This window comes from Pinus tabuliformis, chromosome 7, assembly GCF_031772625.1.
Source record: "Pinus tabuliformis cultivar Carrire ecotype Pingquan chromosome 7, CPIR1, whole genome shotgun sequence".
In the NCBI taxonomy this organism is placed as follows: Eukaryota; Viridiplantae; Streptophyta; class Pinopsida; order Pinales; family Pinaceae; genus Pinus; species Pinus tabuliformis.
Window position 1 is genome coordinate 1,348,907,249 of NC_142293.1, and position 18,843 is coordinate 1,348,926,091.

The following is an 18,843-nucleotide window of genomic DNA, read 5'->3' on the forward strand; positions in this document are numbered from 1 at the left end:
ATTTGTAAAAGACCCGTTGGACCCAAAGAAAAGAAAAGGCATTTATGTAATTCCATGTTCTTGTTGGTCTCCCTACATTGGAGAAACTAGCTGCTTAATAGATCAAAGTATTTAGAAGAACGAAAATGACATCAAACGTGGTAGGACTTGCTCCTCAACATTATTGGAACATGTAGAGAAAAAAACACCACATCTTCATTGAAGAGGCCAGGATCATTGCAAGGATTGATCATTTCCATCATCATAAGTTTAGGGAGGCCATTGAAATTGAAAAGAAGCCTTCTAATCTAAATAGAGATAATGGCTAGAAAATTAGTAATTGTTGGATCCCTACCCTTTTTCTTAAGTTTTTTTTTGTTTTTTTAATAAATTATTCCATTTTATTTTTGACCTTCATTATTTTATTAATTACTTTTTCTAAATTCAATTTTATTTCTCAGTCTTACTATTTAATTAGTTAAATTGTTATGGTTTCCTTAGAGACTATTCTAATTTCCCCTCTAATTGATTGATTTATTTATTATTATTTTAATTTTTTCTTTTTTCTATATTTCTAAATTTTCTTTTTAAATTTTTATTCATATTTATTCATCATTTCTAATATTATTAATTGATCACTAATTGATTATATATATATATATATATATATATATATATATATATATATATATACATATACACATATATATATAGATTATTATTATTAATAACCTGGTTATATTTTTATTTTATTTTAGATGAATGGTTTTTAATAATCAAATGTTATTAATATATTTTTTTGTTTTTATTCATAATTTAATAATATTTCTTTGATCCATATCTTCAAATTTTTCTTTTTTATTATTATGTATTTTTAATAATATTAATTAATTAATAATACTAACCATAATTATTTAATTGATTAATAAATTATATATATATATGTATGTTAACATGTAAATTTTAATATATAAGTTTGAACCTTGTAATATTTTATTTTAGTTTAATGGATTTCTAACTGTTAGATGTTATTTGTATTTTGTAGTTTCTCATTTTTTTCAGTTGAACTTAACATCGTTCCAAATTCAATTTTATTTTTAGTTCCATCCCAAAAAAAAAATATTGAATTATTTATTTCATTTTTTAGATTTAAATAAATAATATTTATTTATTATTTTCTGCATATATTATGGTTTATTAATGTCATATTTTAGTTGTTTTAATGATTTTCTGAACTTATGTTTAATTTAAGCCATATCTTTCTGCGGGTTAAATTTGGTTTTTAATAGAAATTATATTTTTTAATCTTTAACAATTTCTTTTTCCAAAGTTATAATTTTTAATATTATATTTTTTATAATTTGATGGTTTTATTCCAATTTTCTCTAATTTTTTAGTTTATTTAAGGTCTTGCATCGATCAGTATCTCTATGTTAATCCTAATGATGAACCATAAGGAATAGTTCAAAATGCATAGACTCTAAATTTATTATGTAATTTATTCCTTAAAAAATTAATATAAAAAATAAATTTACATTATTTATTAGATATCATTTTTTTTTGGATTCAATTGCATTAAGTAAATCATTCATCTATGACCATTTCCATGAGCGGTAAAAAAAAATTATATTATTTATTAAATATAATTTTTTTTTGGGATTCAACTGCTTTAAGTAAGTCATTCATCTATGACCATTTCCATGAGAGGTAGTCGTAACCTACTAATTTCTCATGATTTTTGAATAGTCCACTTAGCACTCATTGCATCAGATGATGGGTCCACTTAGCACTCATCGCATCACGTTGCGTCAGGTAATGCGTCCACTTAGCACTCATTGCATTAGGTTGCATCAGGTGATGCGTCCACTTAACACTCATTACATTAGGTTGCATCAGGTGATGTGTCCACTTAGCACTCATCGCATCAGGTTGCATCAGGTGATGCATCCACTTACCACTCATTGTCTCAAGCAATGCTCACAGGGATGAAGAAGTGGGATTGAAACTAGTGAAATAAATCACATAGCCTTAGTCATCACTTCCGGGGTTTGCACCTGATAACCAGGCCTTCCCGAGAGGTCACCCATCCCAGATCGCCTCCGGCTCAAATGTGCTTAACTATGGAGTTTCCCCATTTGCAAAACCCTAGCAAGTATTGTGCCTCATGAACCATTCAAGAAGAGTTCCCTTCACTCTTTTGAATTAAGTATTGGGCGTTTTCGCAGTGCATTATATTAGATATCATTTTTTTTTATTCAACTGTGTTAAGTAAGTCATTCATCTATGACCATGTGGGATTGAAACTAGTAAAATAAATCACATAGTGTCAATCATCACTTTCGGGGCTTGCACACGGTAACCAAGACTTCCCGAGAGGTCACCCATCCCAGATCACCTCTGGCTCAAGCATGCTTAACTGTGGAGTTTTCCTCACAATCAAGCCCACTTAGCTTGCTACCCCATTTGCAAAACGTTAGCAAGTATTGTGCCTCATGAACCATTCAAGAAGAGTTCCCTTCACTCTTTTGAATTAAGTATTAGGGGTTTTCGAAGTGCATTATATTAGATATCATTTATTTTTTTTGGATTCAATTGCGTTAAGTAAGTCATTCATCTATGACCATTTCCATGAGAGGTAGTCGTAAGTGACTAATTTCTCATGATTTTTGAATAGTCCAGTTAGCACGCATTGCATCAAGTGATGCTCAGAGGGGTGAAGAAGTGGGATTGAAACTAGTGAAATAAATCACATAGCGTCAATCATCACTTTTGGGGCTTGCACCCACCAGTAGGTCACCCATCCCAGATAGCCTCTTGCTCCAGCTCGCTTAATTGTGAAATATTCCCCACAATCAAACCCGCTTAGCCTACCCATTTACAAAACCTTAACAAGTATTAAATTAATATTATTTATTGTTTATTATTTTTAAACTAATAATATTTAAAAAAATTAAAAAATTAAAATAATATTTTTTTAACAATTCCTAACTTATAATAGATATATATTTATATTTAATAGGTGTAAATTAATTAATTTATATCAAAATTTAATTTTAAATTAAAGACCTATTTCCTATTTGATGATGACGGCATTCTTGTAGGCCCATTTAAACTATAGAAGTGGTAAGTCATCAGTAAGCCATAGTTTAGGGTGGTAAGTGATCAGTAAGCCATAGTTTAAGGAGACCATAATTTTTCTTGCAACCTAATGGAAATGCTGATAGAATTTTGAAAAAAATATTTTCTACGAGATTTCTGCCAAAATTCCGCAGTCCCGGCTAAATTGTGGCCACCGTACACAACGCTGTTGAGTAAAGACATATACTTCCGAGAAAGCAGGGGGCATCACCCACAGAATGAAAAGCAGCGGTTTCTTCCTTGAACAGATGGGAAAATGATTGCACTTTCCCGAATGCATGGTACGGAGTGCAATAAAAAAGACCCATCAGTGGAAGGAGCGAAGCTGCGGGTAACATTCCCAGGGTGTAATCTGCAAGGTAGCAGGCAACTAAAGAGATAGGAACACTGGCATATGTCGGAACATCGCCTCCGCAATCAGACTTTCGGCATTAAATTTTATGTTAAAATTTGATTTAAAAAAAACCTGAAAATGAAATTAATGTACAGAGTACATTAAGGTTGACTGAGCCGCGCTTCTGAAAGCTGTTTGTTCGGCTAAGGACCGTTTTTGTGGGACCTCGGACAGTAATCTAACCATCTCATAACGGATGCATCTGGTATTGGCGAAGTCTATCTCTTGCCTATTATTAATCGGTAATTCTAATGGCGTAGTTTTCGTGAAATAACAGTGATGAATAGCCTGCATGTACGGATAGCAGTCCGTATAAAAAAATAATAAATGAAGGTGGACTGCTGTATAACCACAATCTCGTTTGAAAACGTTTAAAATAGGTACACATTGCCATTAATGCCCGAAACTTAAAAACCACCTAATTTAAAAGAAAATAAAACCAATACACATTTACAATTGGTAAACATTGCCGTCGCGTTGCCGTTTCGAGAAAGTGTCTGTGACGGGGTAATAATATATATTTATTATTATAATTCCTGTTTTGTTTCTGAAAGATGCCCATGATGAATATTTTGTGTTATTTTGCGTGATTGTCCGGATTGTCGGTGAGATAAAATAGACAGCATAATATTATTCTAATAATTGGAAAAATTATTCGAGTTTGTGTCAATAATTTTTGTTAAAGTCTCTTTGGTTGCAGTTGAGCGAGTTGGTGTCAATAATTTTTGTTAAAGTCTCTTTGGTTGCAGTTGAGTGATGGCCGATTTCTCATACTTTTGCGTTCAAATCACATTTGATTACTTAGAATTACGAATTCGAGATAATACGTATAATCACAATGAGATAAATGACTGAACAATGACCGAACGATGCTGATGTGGTAGCTAAGTGAAGAATAAGTTTTCGCATAAATGTCTTTTAAGAGCAAGGAGAAATATGTCGGAAGGCCACACATCAATGACGCACGGTTCAGAGAAAAAGAGAGCAGAGAAAGCTGGTACCCAGCTGGCGTGCTAATGATTATGGAGGATTTGAGAATGATGGCGCTTAAAGAAGGGAAAGTGAGACTTCTTCAAATTGGTTATTTTGCGAGCTGAGTGCTGTGCTGGGGATTCTGTAAAGTCACTCAGAGAGCAGAGCTCAGCAATTCGCGTGGTGGAAATGGCGTACAAACAAGGCCCGCTGTTAGGGTTTGACAAACAAGTGCCTCCAAATTCCTCGAAACCAAAGTTGAGAAAAGGTCTTTGGTCGAGCGAAGAAGATAGCAAGCTCATCAACTACATTGCAAAAAATGGCCTGATCGGCTGCTGGAGTTATGTGGCGAAGCAGGCTGGTAAGCACAATTTCAATTTTTTTAAGCTATCTAGAAGAATCCGCACTTTAGTTGGTTTTTCAATTCCAACGGCTACTTTTATAAAATGAATATGAAATTTGCGCTTCACGCATAATAAGTCATTTTAACCATAATTACCATGTTCCGTCGAATTGACCAAAAAAATTCGAAAACTCGGGTGTTCCACTAGGTTCGGCGATTAATAAGTTAATTCGAAGTTTGGTACAGATATTCCGTTTAGGCATGGGCAGATTAATTTGAAATTCAGATTCTAGTTTATTCTTTTTGGTGGATAACAGAAAAATCAATTCATTATTTATCGGCATGTATGTGGTTGCTAAACACAGTGCTCCTAAGCACCCAATCGATGGAGGCTGAATCCTGTGCACGAATAGTAACTAAGCACGAATTGTAGCTTCACCTGATAGGTTCATGAGATGACTCCTTCCGTGTTTTTTCTCTGGGATTACTCCTCTATTTTTTTGATTAATCATTTGATTATTGCAAGAATGTATCTCTGTATCTATGTACAGGACTGTTGGTTTGATTAATTAGCTCGCTGTATCATTTTACAGGACTGATGGTAAAGTAGGTTAGTTTTTATATGGAGAGTGAGAAGTTTTACTTTTTGAACAATGTGCCTTTTTTTTATCAATTAATTTAAGTGTTTTTCATTCTTAAAAAAAAATTGTTTTTTTTTTTCCTTCACTTCTGGTTTACGGATACCCATGGTCAGTGGGTCTGCTACGTCCAGCTAGCTGTATGATTTTACAGGACTGATGGTAAAGTAGGTTAGTTTTTATATTTACTGACCTGACCCTAAGAGCTTTCGGGTTTTGACCCTGTGACCTCCCATTGGCGGGGCCCTGGCTTGACCGATTGAGCTAACCCTTGGGACTGCAACCTACTTGTTAACTGAGTAAGTTTTCTATTTTTCAATTCGGGTATTTCCCGACAGGATTATGTATTAATAGTAATTAATTGTTAATGGGTAAATTTTCTATTTTTTAATTTGGGTAAAGGATTTAGAAAGCTAATAAAATCTGAAAATAAATTTTTTTAGCTTGAACCATGAATTTCTGAAAAATTTGAACCTAGACCATAAAGGTAAGCAGATTTTATAGAAAATAATTGATTTCATAAAATATATTTATAAAGAATCTAAACAAATAAGTTTTGAATATTTAATTCTTTAGTATGTATTTTTAGTAAGCAATTTTAAATAAAATTAAGAGAGATTTTGAAGAAAAAAAGATGAATATGAACTTTTTTAACAAATTTTAATTTTCAAATGGTTTATACTGACTAAAATAGTTGGAAATTATTTAAATTAAAATGTATATCTTTAAATTTTTTTTCCAAATTGAAAATTTTCTATTTAAATTAATTTTTATGGTATTGAATCTAATTCAGTATCAGAATTCCAACTGGGTAACTATGATTTTATGATTTTAACAACCATTTGAATTATCTTATTCCTCCCCTTTTAACCCATTCACTTTTATGAATCGCAATAATAAGGCTTCTACATTCAAACAGGTCTACAGAGATGCGGAAAGAGCTGCAGGCTCAGATGGATTAACTACTTACGTCCTGGTCTTAAACGCGCTCCCTTTTCTCCAGAGGAACAGCGGCTGATTATATACTTACAATCCATCCTGGGTAACAGGTTTTTGTCATTCTCCAATCCCGAAACTCCTCTCAGTTCTGATTTTTTGCATTTCATTTCCAGTTACTTTCTCGATTAATAACCATGATCATGGTCGACGCACGTACCAAGTTATCTTGATCTCTTTATGCTAATATTTAAAGACATAGTGGTCATCCTGATAGTTGGTTGTGAGATGACTAATAAACAAACTAACACACCATGTTAACAGATGGGCTCGGATTGCAACACAATTGCCAGGACGCACCGACAATGAAATAAAGAATTACTGGAACTCTAATGGAAAGAAGAGGTTCAAGTTGAATCACCGTGCCCGCACCTCCTCCAGCAAATCGAATATCCCCTCCCAATCTAATACTAATTCAGTGCCTGCTCCTGTAGATGATGCTTCTACTTTTAGATCTTCTAACTCTGACAAGCAGTACTTGGACATTATCCCTGAAGGATCCTTCCCGCCTTATAATAACACCTTCAATATAGTGACCGCTGCAGAAAATCAGCTGTGTCCTCCGGGTGTATTGAAATTAAAACACGAACATGTACAGGATCAAAATGACGAGTACTGTTCAATTCCAGAACCCACAAATAACCAACAGATTTCTACCCATAACTCTGAAAGCTTCTTTAGCCATGCAGCTTTTATAGCTCCTAGTCTGCAAGCTCAAGGCGTGTGTTCTTGCAAGACTACAAAACCATCAACGAGCGATCAATTAGAACTGAAGTCATGCAAGACTACAGTGCCACCACATGAGGCACCTTGCCTTGCCCATTACTCTCTTGGCTCAACAAGAGTCGCGGCCCCTGCTCCTGTCACAGATCCAGAAGCTTATACTGCTCATGAGGCGGGACTTAGTATTCCAGAAAATTTCGAGGTCTTGAATGGGAATACGACCCATCATTCATCATTCATGAGAATTAGTTCGCGCTCCCAATTTAGTGCATCAGCAACTACATGGCCCGCTGGCCAGTTCAACGGTTTCCAGGATGATGGGAAGGATCATCTCCATTTGATATATGATGTAAGCTTCGGCGATCCAACATATATTTATATTAATAGCATGCAGAAAATCTGTCAGTTGCCTGAGAGCGAGGGAGGAGGAGGGACACTTGGCGATTGGCCAACAATTTCCAGTCCAGAAGCGCATGCAAATCCAGTTCCTACAATACTAAAAGGTGGAAGTGGACCTTTGGAGACTGGCTGTGACGGTGGAATAGGCCAAGTCTCAGCTTTGGCGGATGATCATATATACAATATCAATCCTGCCGTTCATTGCGATATGGATGGAATCTATTTTAGCTAGTTCGTGCAATGGACAGATGACGTTCGACTTCAAGTTGATAGCTATAATACGCTTATGTTATTATGTTATGGATCTGTAGGCTATAAAAACTAGGGTTATCACCGGTCGATTATCTAAGGTCAGCTCATTTGATGCATTTAAGTCTAGAGATTTTGGTGAAATAAATTGAATCTTCCGCATCAATAAATTATATTGGTGAAATAAATTGAATTATTGTATTTCTGAGATAAATTGAATTATTATATTTCTGAAATAATTTGAATTAAAATTTTTTTCATTTGTTTGGTTTCTTTGGGGATATTATCATGATTCCAAACTTTGATACAGAACATGTATCAGTTTCAGTCAGTCTATCATAGATCGTAAACCCTTCACGAGACACAATTTAAGCAGCCCGCCGAGGATTCGTATAAATCTAAACTCATCTTCTTTTTGTAATGCCCAAATTGATTCGATGATCTAAACATAATCTCAATCAATTTTCATATGATTTGGACGATCCTTAAAATTATAATTTGAGGAAACGATCCTTGCATGTATAACCGAAATAAGGCTCCGGTGAGACAACGTCAAAGCAATTTTATCTTCGGATTCAACATTGAGGCCTCCTCATGAAACCGCATGTAAGGGTTTCGAGTCCGGAGCGCTTGAGGAAGTCGAAAAATTGAACTTGTAGTACGGGCGAGTTTAGATGTGCCATGGGCGTCCGTATTTGGTTAAAGGTGATTTGTGTGGAGCGTTTGGTTAAAGGCGACTTGGGATGACATGTTTAGTTATGTGCGACACGTGGGCGAGCACACATAGCGGGTGCCCGCCTGATATGCGATGAAGTAAGAGACTGGGTAAAGGCAACACAGGCGAGTCACCAAACAGTGCAATAGGCACAGTGCAATAGGCGGGTCACTGACGAGCGAGTCACGCCGCGAGTAAAGGTCGGCTAGGATAAAGATTTATGAAGGGCCGTGTTGAAGTGCGACGGATAGGTCAGCCTAGTGTCGGCGGGTAGGTGGACCCATGGGCATAAGATCAGATTGCTCGAATGAATCGAAAAGGGAAATTGCATATCTTAAGAGGACTGTCCGGTGGAGGCACAAGTCGAAAGACAACTCCGAGGTCGAATTGTTGAAGAAGGTTGTTGAGATAAGACGCAAGACAAAGCCTATGAAGGATGGAGATGCCTTGAGGTTGAATTTTGTATAGGTGACCATACATGGCAAGAATTTTGTTGCATTGGTTGACACAGGGGCTACACATGGTTTCCTTAGCAAGAAGGCAGCAACATCTTTTGGGAAGAAAGCTCAAGTGGAAAGGGAGTTGAGTGCTTTCAAAGATATTAATTAAACCATGAAAGATGTGATGTGTTTTAAAGAACACACAAGTGAAAGCAGCTCCTTGGTTCGGAATGTTGGATTTGAGGGTGATTGAGATGGATGATCGTGCTATGGTTTTGGGGTAGGATTTCTTAGTAGTTGCACAAGCCATAGAAATGGTGGACTATGACATGCTCTTGATTACAGTTAGAGGGAAAACCATGATCGTTTTGATGAGAAAGAAGAGTCGCTTGGAATAGAGACCAAGGATTTCTTTGATGACTTTGTATCCAAAGGACCTGAATATGTAGCATGACTATGTGGATCAAAGGGAACTTGGATGTGTGACTCAAGTAGCAAAGGAGAAGACGATTGACTTTGTTGCGAGAGCTATGAAGGAAAATAAGGATGGGGGTGGAAAGGTAGTTCCACCCATCATGGAGAAAATGATAGGTGCATCTTCTACTAGGAGAATTCACCATGAGGTTGTTGATAAGAGAGGAAGTCTGAGTACTTCTTCTAAGGAAAAGGATGAAGGGGAGTATATAGGTAGAGATCCAACTGGCATTGTGGACTATTATAGGTATCCTATGGTCATATATGACTTTCAATTGACGAAGGCCAAGCTTAAGAAGGTTGGATGTACATAGGAGGAGGTTGTTGTTGTGCATGAGCATTTGAGGATGCAACATCAATGTGATACTTGGGTGGATGAGATTCGGGGAGCCAACATCTTGGCACTTGTCATTCATTATACCTTTGGAGATGGGTGTGTGCAGTACCTTGATGATTGAGGAGGAATGCACCACCATGACAAAGGGTCCTTTGGGGAAGGGCCTCTCTCACAAACAGAGATGATGCTTAGACAGATGTGGTTGATTGGTACATAACCATGGGAAGCACAGGGACAGTAGTGTTGATGATAACATATTGTATATGAGATGGAGATTACTTCATGGATTTAGATATGGCTTACTTTACATCTGGATAGAGATGGGATGTTAGGGTCCAACCCTAACCCCCTTATTTATGTAATAGGGTCGAGTCATAGTTATAGTTAGTTAAAAATTCAATAAAGTGCATATTAATAATTGTAAGTGGTTCACCCACATTTAAAGAAAGGACCACAATTAGTTGCAAATGGGCCATGATATTAGATAGATGGTATTAATAAGAACCATGGTACTGACCCATGGTATTGCACGTATGAATCCTATATAAAGCATAGAGACTCCCCATTGAGGAGCGTCGTGTCTTATTTTGTAATCGAACCTGGATCTATTGGAGGTTTCCCCCTCGAAGAGGCAAGTGAACATTACTTTCCTTTCTGAATAATAAAACACATGCTATTATTTCTCATTTGTTCTGTGTTCTAGGTTGTATTTTTTGCATATTTGGTATTCTGGCATCTTATCGCAGGTCAAGAGCATAACAAGTGGTATCAGAGAACTTTCTAGGGCCGGTGGGATCTCCATTTTTAGTAGATTTTTTTTTTTGGCTAGATACGTGTTCTGACGTCTTTAAACCACGGGATCTGTCGTTGAGTGCATAAACCTATAGATTTGGAGAGGCATGCATGTAGGAAATACAAGAGGTCGTCACGCTTGTTGGACTCCCTTGTAACCCCTGTGGATACCCCTTCGAGTAGTAATCGTGTAGTACGGCTAAGGGTGCGGTTGATCCTCTTTAGTTAGTGCCCTGAATGATTGGGCCAAGTACTACTATTGGACCCTTATGTATATTGCGATCTGTAGCACCTGACACTCCTTGAGACCATAATTCCCTTGTCTCTCTATAGACCGCTCATCATCTTATTTGCGAGATCAGATCTAGTAGGTAGGGTTCTGTCGCAGCCGCAACAATTAGATCTGCCATTCAAATCTAGCAGCGGGGGTTCTATCGCTGGCACATTCCTACTCATACTCTACAGTTGAGGGTTTCATAGACAGATCTGACTATTTGTGCAAGGAGGCTTGTGGCTCTTATACCTTGGGGTGATTCTCGCAAGACATTGGGCAGGATTAACTTTTCTAGGAATTGGCTACTGCAACATTCCTAAGTAAAACTCCTTTTGGAGTAAGTAAAAAAAAAAAAAAAGGTCTCAGGCCCTCCTGGGACGCTTATAGGAGACTTAGCCCATAGGAATCAAGACGACGGACTGCGCAAGGTGGTACCATTCACTTGTCAGCTTCAAATTTTCGGGTGCTCCCAAATTTTTTCACAGTGACAACAAGTGAACGAGATCTATGCATGATTGAAATCAGAGCTCAAGCTATGGCCAATGAGAAGATGGACACCCTTGAAAAAAAGTTGGAGGAGTTAACAAGGAAGATCCAGAGATTAAATGACATAGTCACAAAGGGCAAGTCGGTGTTACAATGGAAGGCATATGCTTTTAATGAAGACCATGAGGGCGAATCTAACCATTCTCTTCACTTCCATGGAAACCACCAACATTCCCACCCTCGACCACATAAGCTAGACATGTACAAATTTGATGGCTCTCACCCGGCCATATGGCTATCCAAAATGGATCAATATTTCATATTAAATCACATCAGAGATGATGAGACTAAGCTAAGTGTGGGAAGCCTTTACTTGGACCAAGAAAGATGGCAATGGTGGTAGTGGCATAAAAAATGCTATGCAAGGCCAATTACTTGGCAGATATTCTCAAAATCCCTTTCTGATCCCTTTGAACATGAATCTAATTTTTTGGGTTGTCTTACTAAGCTTAGACAGACAGGCACAATACAAGACTAGATTATAGCCTTTGAAGCATTAGCCTTCCGCACAGGAGTTCTGGTAGATGAATTCTACTTGGAATATTTTATTAATGGTCTCAAAGATGCCATACAAACCCACGTCTAAGTGCACCACCCAGCCATATGGCTCGCAGCTTGCACGAAAAATCGTGAAGTGGAACGCGTGTTAGCGGCCCAGTTGCCTCATCCAAATTTCATAGCCAAGGGATGCCCCACCCAGGCTCTGAGCATTACCCAAACACTTAAGGTTCAGAAGGTGTCACCAACAGAAATGGTGGAAATAAGAAAGCAAGGATTGTGTTACTATTGTGATGACAAATACTCCCTGGGGCATAAATGCAAGGAACCCAAATTCTTCCAAATTAATGCTACTGATCATAGCTCATCTGAGGAAGCCCCACCCTTTGAGGGACCAGAGGAGGAAGATGAGGACAACCAGTAGGACAATGAGCTCCCGGCTACACCAGAGGAACCAGCTATCTCGCTCCATGCTTTGGCAGGAATTTCTTCTCCACAAACTCTCAAAAATAGAGGTTTTGTTAAACATCGCCCTGTAGTAGACTTCTTGATTGATAGTGGAAACACGCATAACTTTATTCATCAAAGAGTTGCAAAAGCAGTGCATTGTTTTGTCAGAGCAGTCTCTAATTTCCAAGTCCAGATTGCTAATGGGGGGACAATGAAATGTGATGGTCGTTGTTAAAATGTCAAACTTCAGATGGGAGATTACCACCTAAAGACCCACATGTTTGCCATCAACATGGGTGGGTGTGACATTGCCTTGGGTGTTGAATGGCTTTGCACACTCGACCCAATCACAATGGCTTTCCAAGAGTTATATATGAGCTTTATGTAGAATGACCACACACATACCCTTTGCGGACTCCAGGTAGGTGCTCCTTCTATCATCAGCTTGCATCAAATGGAAAAGTTGTTAAAAAAGGGCCACCATGGAGTTATCGCCCAATTTAATGCCATCCGGGCCTTCGAGCGCACTTCTGTTCATATTCATCCTAAGATGCAACAAGTCTTAAACAACCATCTGTAGGTCTTTGACAAACCTCATGAGCTTCCACCCTCGAGAGGGGAACATGAGCATAACATTACTTTGGTCCCAAGGGCGCAACCACCAAATGTGTGCCCATATAGATACCCTTTTTCCCAAAAGAATGAAATAGAAAAAATCATTAAGGAACTCCTGGAAGTCGGTGTCATTCATCCTAGCATTAGTCCTTATTCATCGCCTGTGGTCATGGAGCTTAAGAATGATGGGGAATGGCGTATGTGTCCAAACTTCAGGGCCCTTAACAAGCTGATGGTCAAAGATAAATTTCCCATCCCGGTTGTTGATGATTTGCTGGATGAACTAAATGGGGCTCAATTTTTTACTAAGCTAGACCTTCTCTCAGGCTATCACCAAATTCGCATGAAAGAAGTAAAGATTCCAAAGACTACTTTCTGAACTCATGAAGGCCATAACACATATTTCATTAAATTTGGAATTAAATAGTGGATCTAGAATTTCAAAATAGCCAAGATATTTAATTCTAGCGATGTCCTTGTAATAAACAATTTCTAAATTTAATGAAATAAGTGTTCCATTATGAATTCTTGGTAATGCCACTCGGTCTCTGTAATGCCCCATCCACTTTTCAGAGCCTCATGAATCACCTACTCAAACCATATCTCAGAAAATTTATTCTTGTTTTCTTTGATGACATCCTCATCTATAGCCTTAGCTGAGAAAAACATCTTCAACATGTAGACCTGCTCTTACAACTACTCAGGAAGCATAAATTATTTGTCAAATTGTCCAAGTGCTCTTTTGGCATGAAAGAAGTCGAGTATTTGGGCCACACTGTGGGGCGTGAAGGTGTCAGGGTGGATCTCAAAAAGATCCAGGCAATGTAGGATTGGCCCCAACCAAATACCTTGAAGAGTTTGAGAGGATTTTTGGGTCTCACCGGCTACTATCGCAGATTTGTCTGCAATTATGGTCGCATTTCTAGACCCCTCACTCACATTCTCAAGAAAAATTCATTCCTTTGGAATGATGAAGCGCAACAAGAATTTATAGCACTTAAACATGCCATGTGTTCCACTCCCATATTGGCACTACCCAACTTCACCAAATCTTTTGTAATTGAATGTGATGCTTCAGGTATGGGTATTGGAGTTGTCTTAATGCAGGATGGTCGACCCTTGGCCTTCACTAGCCAACAACTAAGTGGGACAAATTTGGGACAATCTACCTATGAGAAGGAGATGATGGCCATCTTACATGAAGTGGATACCTGATGACCATACTTATTGGGGCGGTGTTTCCAAATCCGCACAGACCATCAAAGCCTTAAATATTTTTTGGAGCAACACCTATCCTCGTCACAAAAAAATAAATGGCTAGCCAAAATGTTGGGATATGATTATGAGATAATTTAAAAGAAAGGGTGTGAAAATGTCATAGAGGATGCTTTATCACGTCAATTTGAGGATGAAAGCACCTTGCTAGCAATCTCTCTTCCCACTCCAGAGTGGATTGAAGAGGCTCACAAGGAATGGTTTTCACATGCTTCGCTCTCCCAACTCATTAATAAATTGCAAGTAGATCCAAATTCCACAGTGGGCTACTCTTGGAAGGATGAGATTCTTCGCTACAAGGACAATGTAGTGATATCACCAACATCCACCCTTAAAATCTCATTTTGGTAGAGTTACACTCATCTCCCACTGCAGGCCATTCAGGCTTTCAGAAGACTTTTGCTCGCACTCGGCGTTCATTCTTTTTGACAGGCATGAAAAATGACATTCTTACTTTTGTAGCTAAATGTGATGTGTTTCAGTGCCATAAACGAGAAACAGTCAAATCCCCAGGCACTTTACAGTTACCATTGCCCATCCCTACCTCAATCTGGATAGATGTTTCTATGGATTTCATTACTGGTCTTCCAAAGTCAGGAAACAAGTCAGTCATCATGGTGGTTGTGGACAGACTTTCCAAGTATTCTCATTTTTGTGCCCTACCCCACCCTTTTACACCGACATTGGTGGCTTCATCTTTCATGGACTAGATCCTCAAATTGCATGGCATGCCCACTTCCATTGTGTCTGATCGTGACCCAATCTTCACCAATAACTTTTGGTAGGAACTCTTTAAGCTACAAGGTACCCAACTCCAAGTCAGTACTTCCTATCATCCCCAAATTGATGGTCAAACTAAAGCAATCAACAAATGTCTAGAGACCTACCTCAGGTGTTTCACTTCAGAAAAGCAACATCTATGGGTACAGTGGTTACCTCTAGCTGAATGGTGGTATAATACTAACTATCATGCCACCACCAAGATGACTCCATATGAAGCAGTTTATGGTCAACACCCCCCTTCACCTACTTCTTATATCCCAGGATGCTCTAAGGTACAAGCAGTGGATCAACTCCTACGGAACTGTGCAACCATGCTTTCCCACCTCAAAGATAATCTCCATCAAGCTCAAAATCACATGAAGCAACATGCAGAACAACATCATTCAGAGCACACATTTCAAGAAGGGGATCAGGTATTCTTGAGGTTGCAACCATATAAGAAAAAATCACTCAAAGACAAGGTTTGTCAGAAATTATCTCCAAAATTCTATGGACCGTATCAAATACTTCAGCGCATTGGAGAAGTAGCCTACAAGCTAGCCTTGTCACCCACTGCAAAAATCAATCTCGTCTTCCATGTCTCATGCCTTAAGAAAGTGGTAGAGAACAATTGCAGAATTCAAACCAGTCTACCAGAATTGGATGAAGAAGGTTCAATCTGGCTCCAACCTGAACAGGTTCTTGACATGCAAGAACGGCACCTACGTGGCTGCACGATCAAGGAATTCCTTTTCAAGTGGAAAGAAACCTCTCCAGAAGATGCGATCTGGGAACCAGCCACTATTCTTTAGCAGTTTCCACAGCTTCAACCTTGAGGACAAGGCTGTTTTTATGGGGGAGGGCATGTTAGGGTCCAACCCTAACCCCCTAATTTATGTAATAGGGTCGAGTCATAGTTATAGTTAGTTAAAGAGTCAATAAAGCCAATATTAATAATTTTAAATGGTTGACCTGCATTTAAAGAAGGGACCACATTTAGTTGCAAATGGGCCATGGTATTAGATAGATGGTATTAATAAGAACCATGGTACTGACCCATGGTATTGCATATATGAAGCCTATATAAAGGATAGAGACTCCCCATTGAGGAGTGTTGTGTCTTATTTTGTAATCGAGCCTGACTCTATTGGACGCTGCCCCCTCGAAGAGGCAAATGAACGTTGCTTCCCTTTCTGGATAATAAAATGCATGTTGTTATTTCTCATTTGTTCTATGTTCTGGGTTGTATTTCTTCGCATATTTGGTGTTCTGGCATCTTCTCACAAGTCAAGATCATAACATGGGATGGATTCTTGATCGAGTTGATTGATGTGACAGAATGCTAGAGAAATGACCAACAGATGCATAAGGATGTGCATTCTCATGAGTTGAACATGACAGTTAGATTAGCTAATCAACTTGTTTGAGTCATGGGGGCTAGTAGTGTGCGGAGTTAGGTCGGAGATATGTCTGGGCTACGACTGAGATGTGTTGTGTTGGGATGGAGTATCATGGTAGAGGTTCACTTTATGACGATACATGGTGGATTGACATGGTATATGTTACAGCGATAGCATGTAACCGAGTTGGAGGGGTCTGCCTTCCACGATGGGACAGCATGAGGGGATTGAGATAAATGTGGTTGATGATCATGGATTGAGGAGACTTTCCCATATATGTAGTCATGAGCCTTAGTGGAGGTTTGTACAATCGAGAGTAGATTTGGGCAGCATGGACATTGGATGTTGGAGCTAGTGACACTTTGTGACATTATGGAGTTTACAAGAGGATGGTGTTGTTGAGGATGAAAACATTATTTAGAGTGGGGTAGGATGTCAGGGATTCAAGCCGCGAGCACCCGAGTGAGTCGAAAAACTGAACTCATAGTATGAGCACGCATAGATGTGCACCGAACACCCTTATTCTGTTAAAGGTGACTGTAGTGGAGTGTTTGGTTAAAGGCGACATGGAGATGAGATTTTCAGTTATGTGTGACCCCATCGTTGGTTATGTACAACGAGTGGGCGAGCATGTATAGTGGGTGCACCGGAGGGGGCGCCCATCCAATGTGCAATGAGATGAGTGACCTAGTAGAGGCGACACGGCTGAGCCACCAAATGGTACGACATGCGGGTCACCAACATGCAAGTCATGTTGTGGTAAAGGTCAGCTCGGATGAAGATTTATGAAGGGGTGTGTTGAAGTATGACAGACAGGTCAACCTAGCCTTTGTGGGCAGGCTGACCCATTAGCAAGCACCAACTAATGTGTTCATTGGTGGGAAAGGCATTCAAAAAAGAGTGTATATAGTGGAGTGTGGCATGGAGCTTAAAGGCATCCATCAAGCATTCGTCCATCATCTGAAAAATGCCAAGAAAGGAGAAAAAAGAAGATTGAAGGGTGAACACTTGGGTCAGGTCGGAGGCTAGGAGAGCTACAATGCGTAGTAGGAAAGGCGAGTTTTTGGTTATGACAGAGAGTTGGTAGCCAGACCACAGGCAAGGCACAAGAAGACAGGTGTCGCCGACACTAGGCTGGGCAATGCACCCATCAAGTGGGAAAACCGCGTAGTGTTACACAATGAGTTGAACCAGGCAGAACCGGTGGAGTGTTAAACGAGAGTAGGCACATGTATTTGGAGTTCGGGTTGGTGTGGCAGTCATGCAGGGAGGTTGGACCGTAGTGCGGCAAGCCAAATGTGATAGGCGGGAAAATCTACAACAAGTAGATTAGGAAGAGTGCTGCATGACAATGTTGGGCAACACGAACTTAGGATTTTTGTGTAGGCAATGCAGATGGGTGGCACCAAAAGCACGATGGGTAGCGCTACACGACTCGAGCACGATAACCGGATGAAATCGGCAAGGTGTGTAGGTCGACCTTGGGTGGATGCACGAATGTATGTAACTTTGAAAAATATTGTATTTTGAAGTAAATTGCAGATTTATATTATTATTCAGCCGACTTAATTAGGAGTTGCCTTCCCATAAAAATGTGTTATTGATGATTTATGATTCCACTACATATACATGAAAGATAAATGATGAATGCTATTTCTGTTGCATTGTGAATACTTAGAAAAAAGTGATTAAGTGTTGAAGTAAGTGACCATATCCTTAAGTAGTGGTAAAACAAAAAAGTTCAACGATACTGCACCCGTCTATATATAATTGAAATACTACCACAAAGTAAAAACATGACATCGCATTTGCATACCTACATAGAAAGTGGTTCATATATTTCTTTTTAATATAAAAGGTTATTAAAAGATGTTTGAGATGCAATTCCATCATGCATGAATCAAATGCTTTTGTTTTGTTTTGTTTGAGATTATGTTACTCTGGAGAACAATCCATCGGATATGGATTTGCATAATCACCAGTTTATTTCTGTAATCATTTTGAATATTAAATTTAATGAAAGTTTTCTCAGATTTATGATATTATATTAAAGATTATACAAAGGTTACATTTTATTCTTAATTTGAAAGTGGTTACAGTGTCTAATATATATGATATACATTTATCTTTTTATTTTTTTGCGTTATGTAAATTTACAAATAACTGTGTTGAAAAGTACTTCAGAATTTTATAAAATTATCGTGTTGAAAGGTATTTCAGAATAATAAATTTTAGTAGAGGAAATATTGTTACATGAGAGAATTATCTTAAAAATATAAATAAATTTGAACGGAAATCGAAAAAAGGTTATAGTTGTTTTTCAATTTTTTTAGTTTACGTATATTTTAATTAATTTTTATGCAATATTATTTAAAAGTTTATAATAAATTTGTATTAGCATGTAATACTTATTATTTGATAGGTGTTATATTGT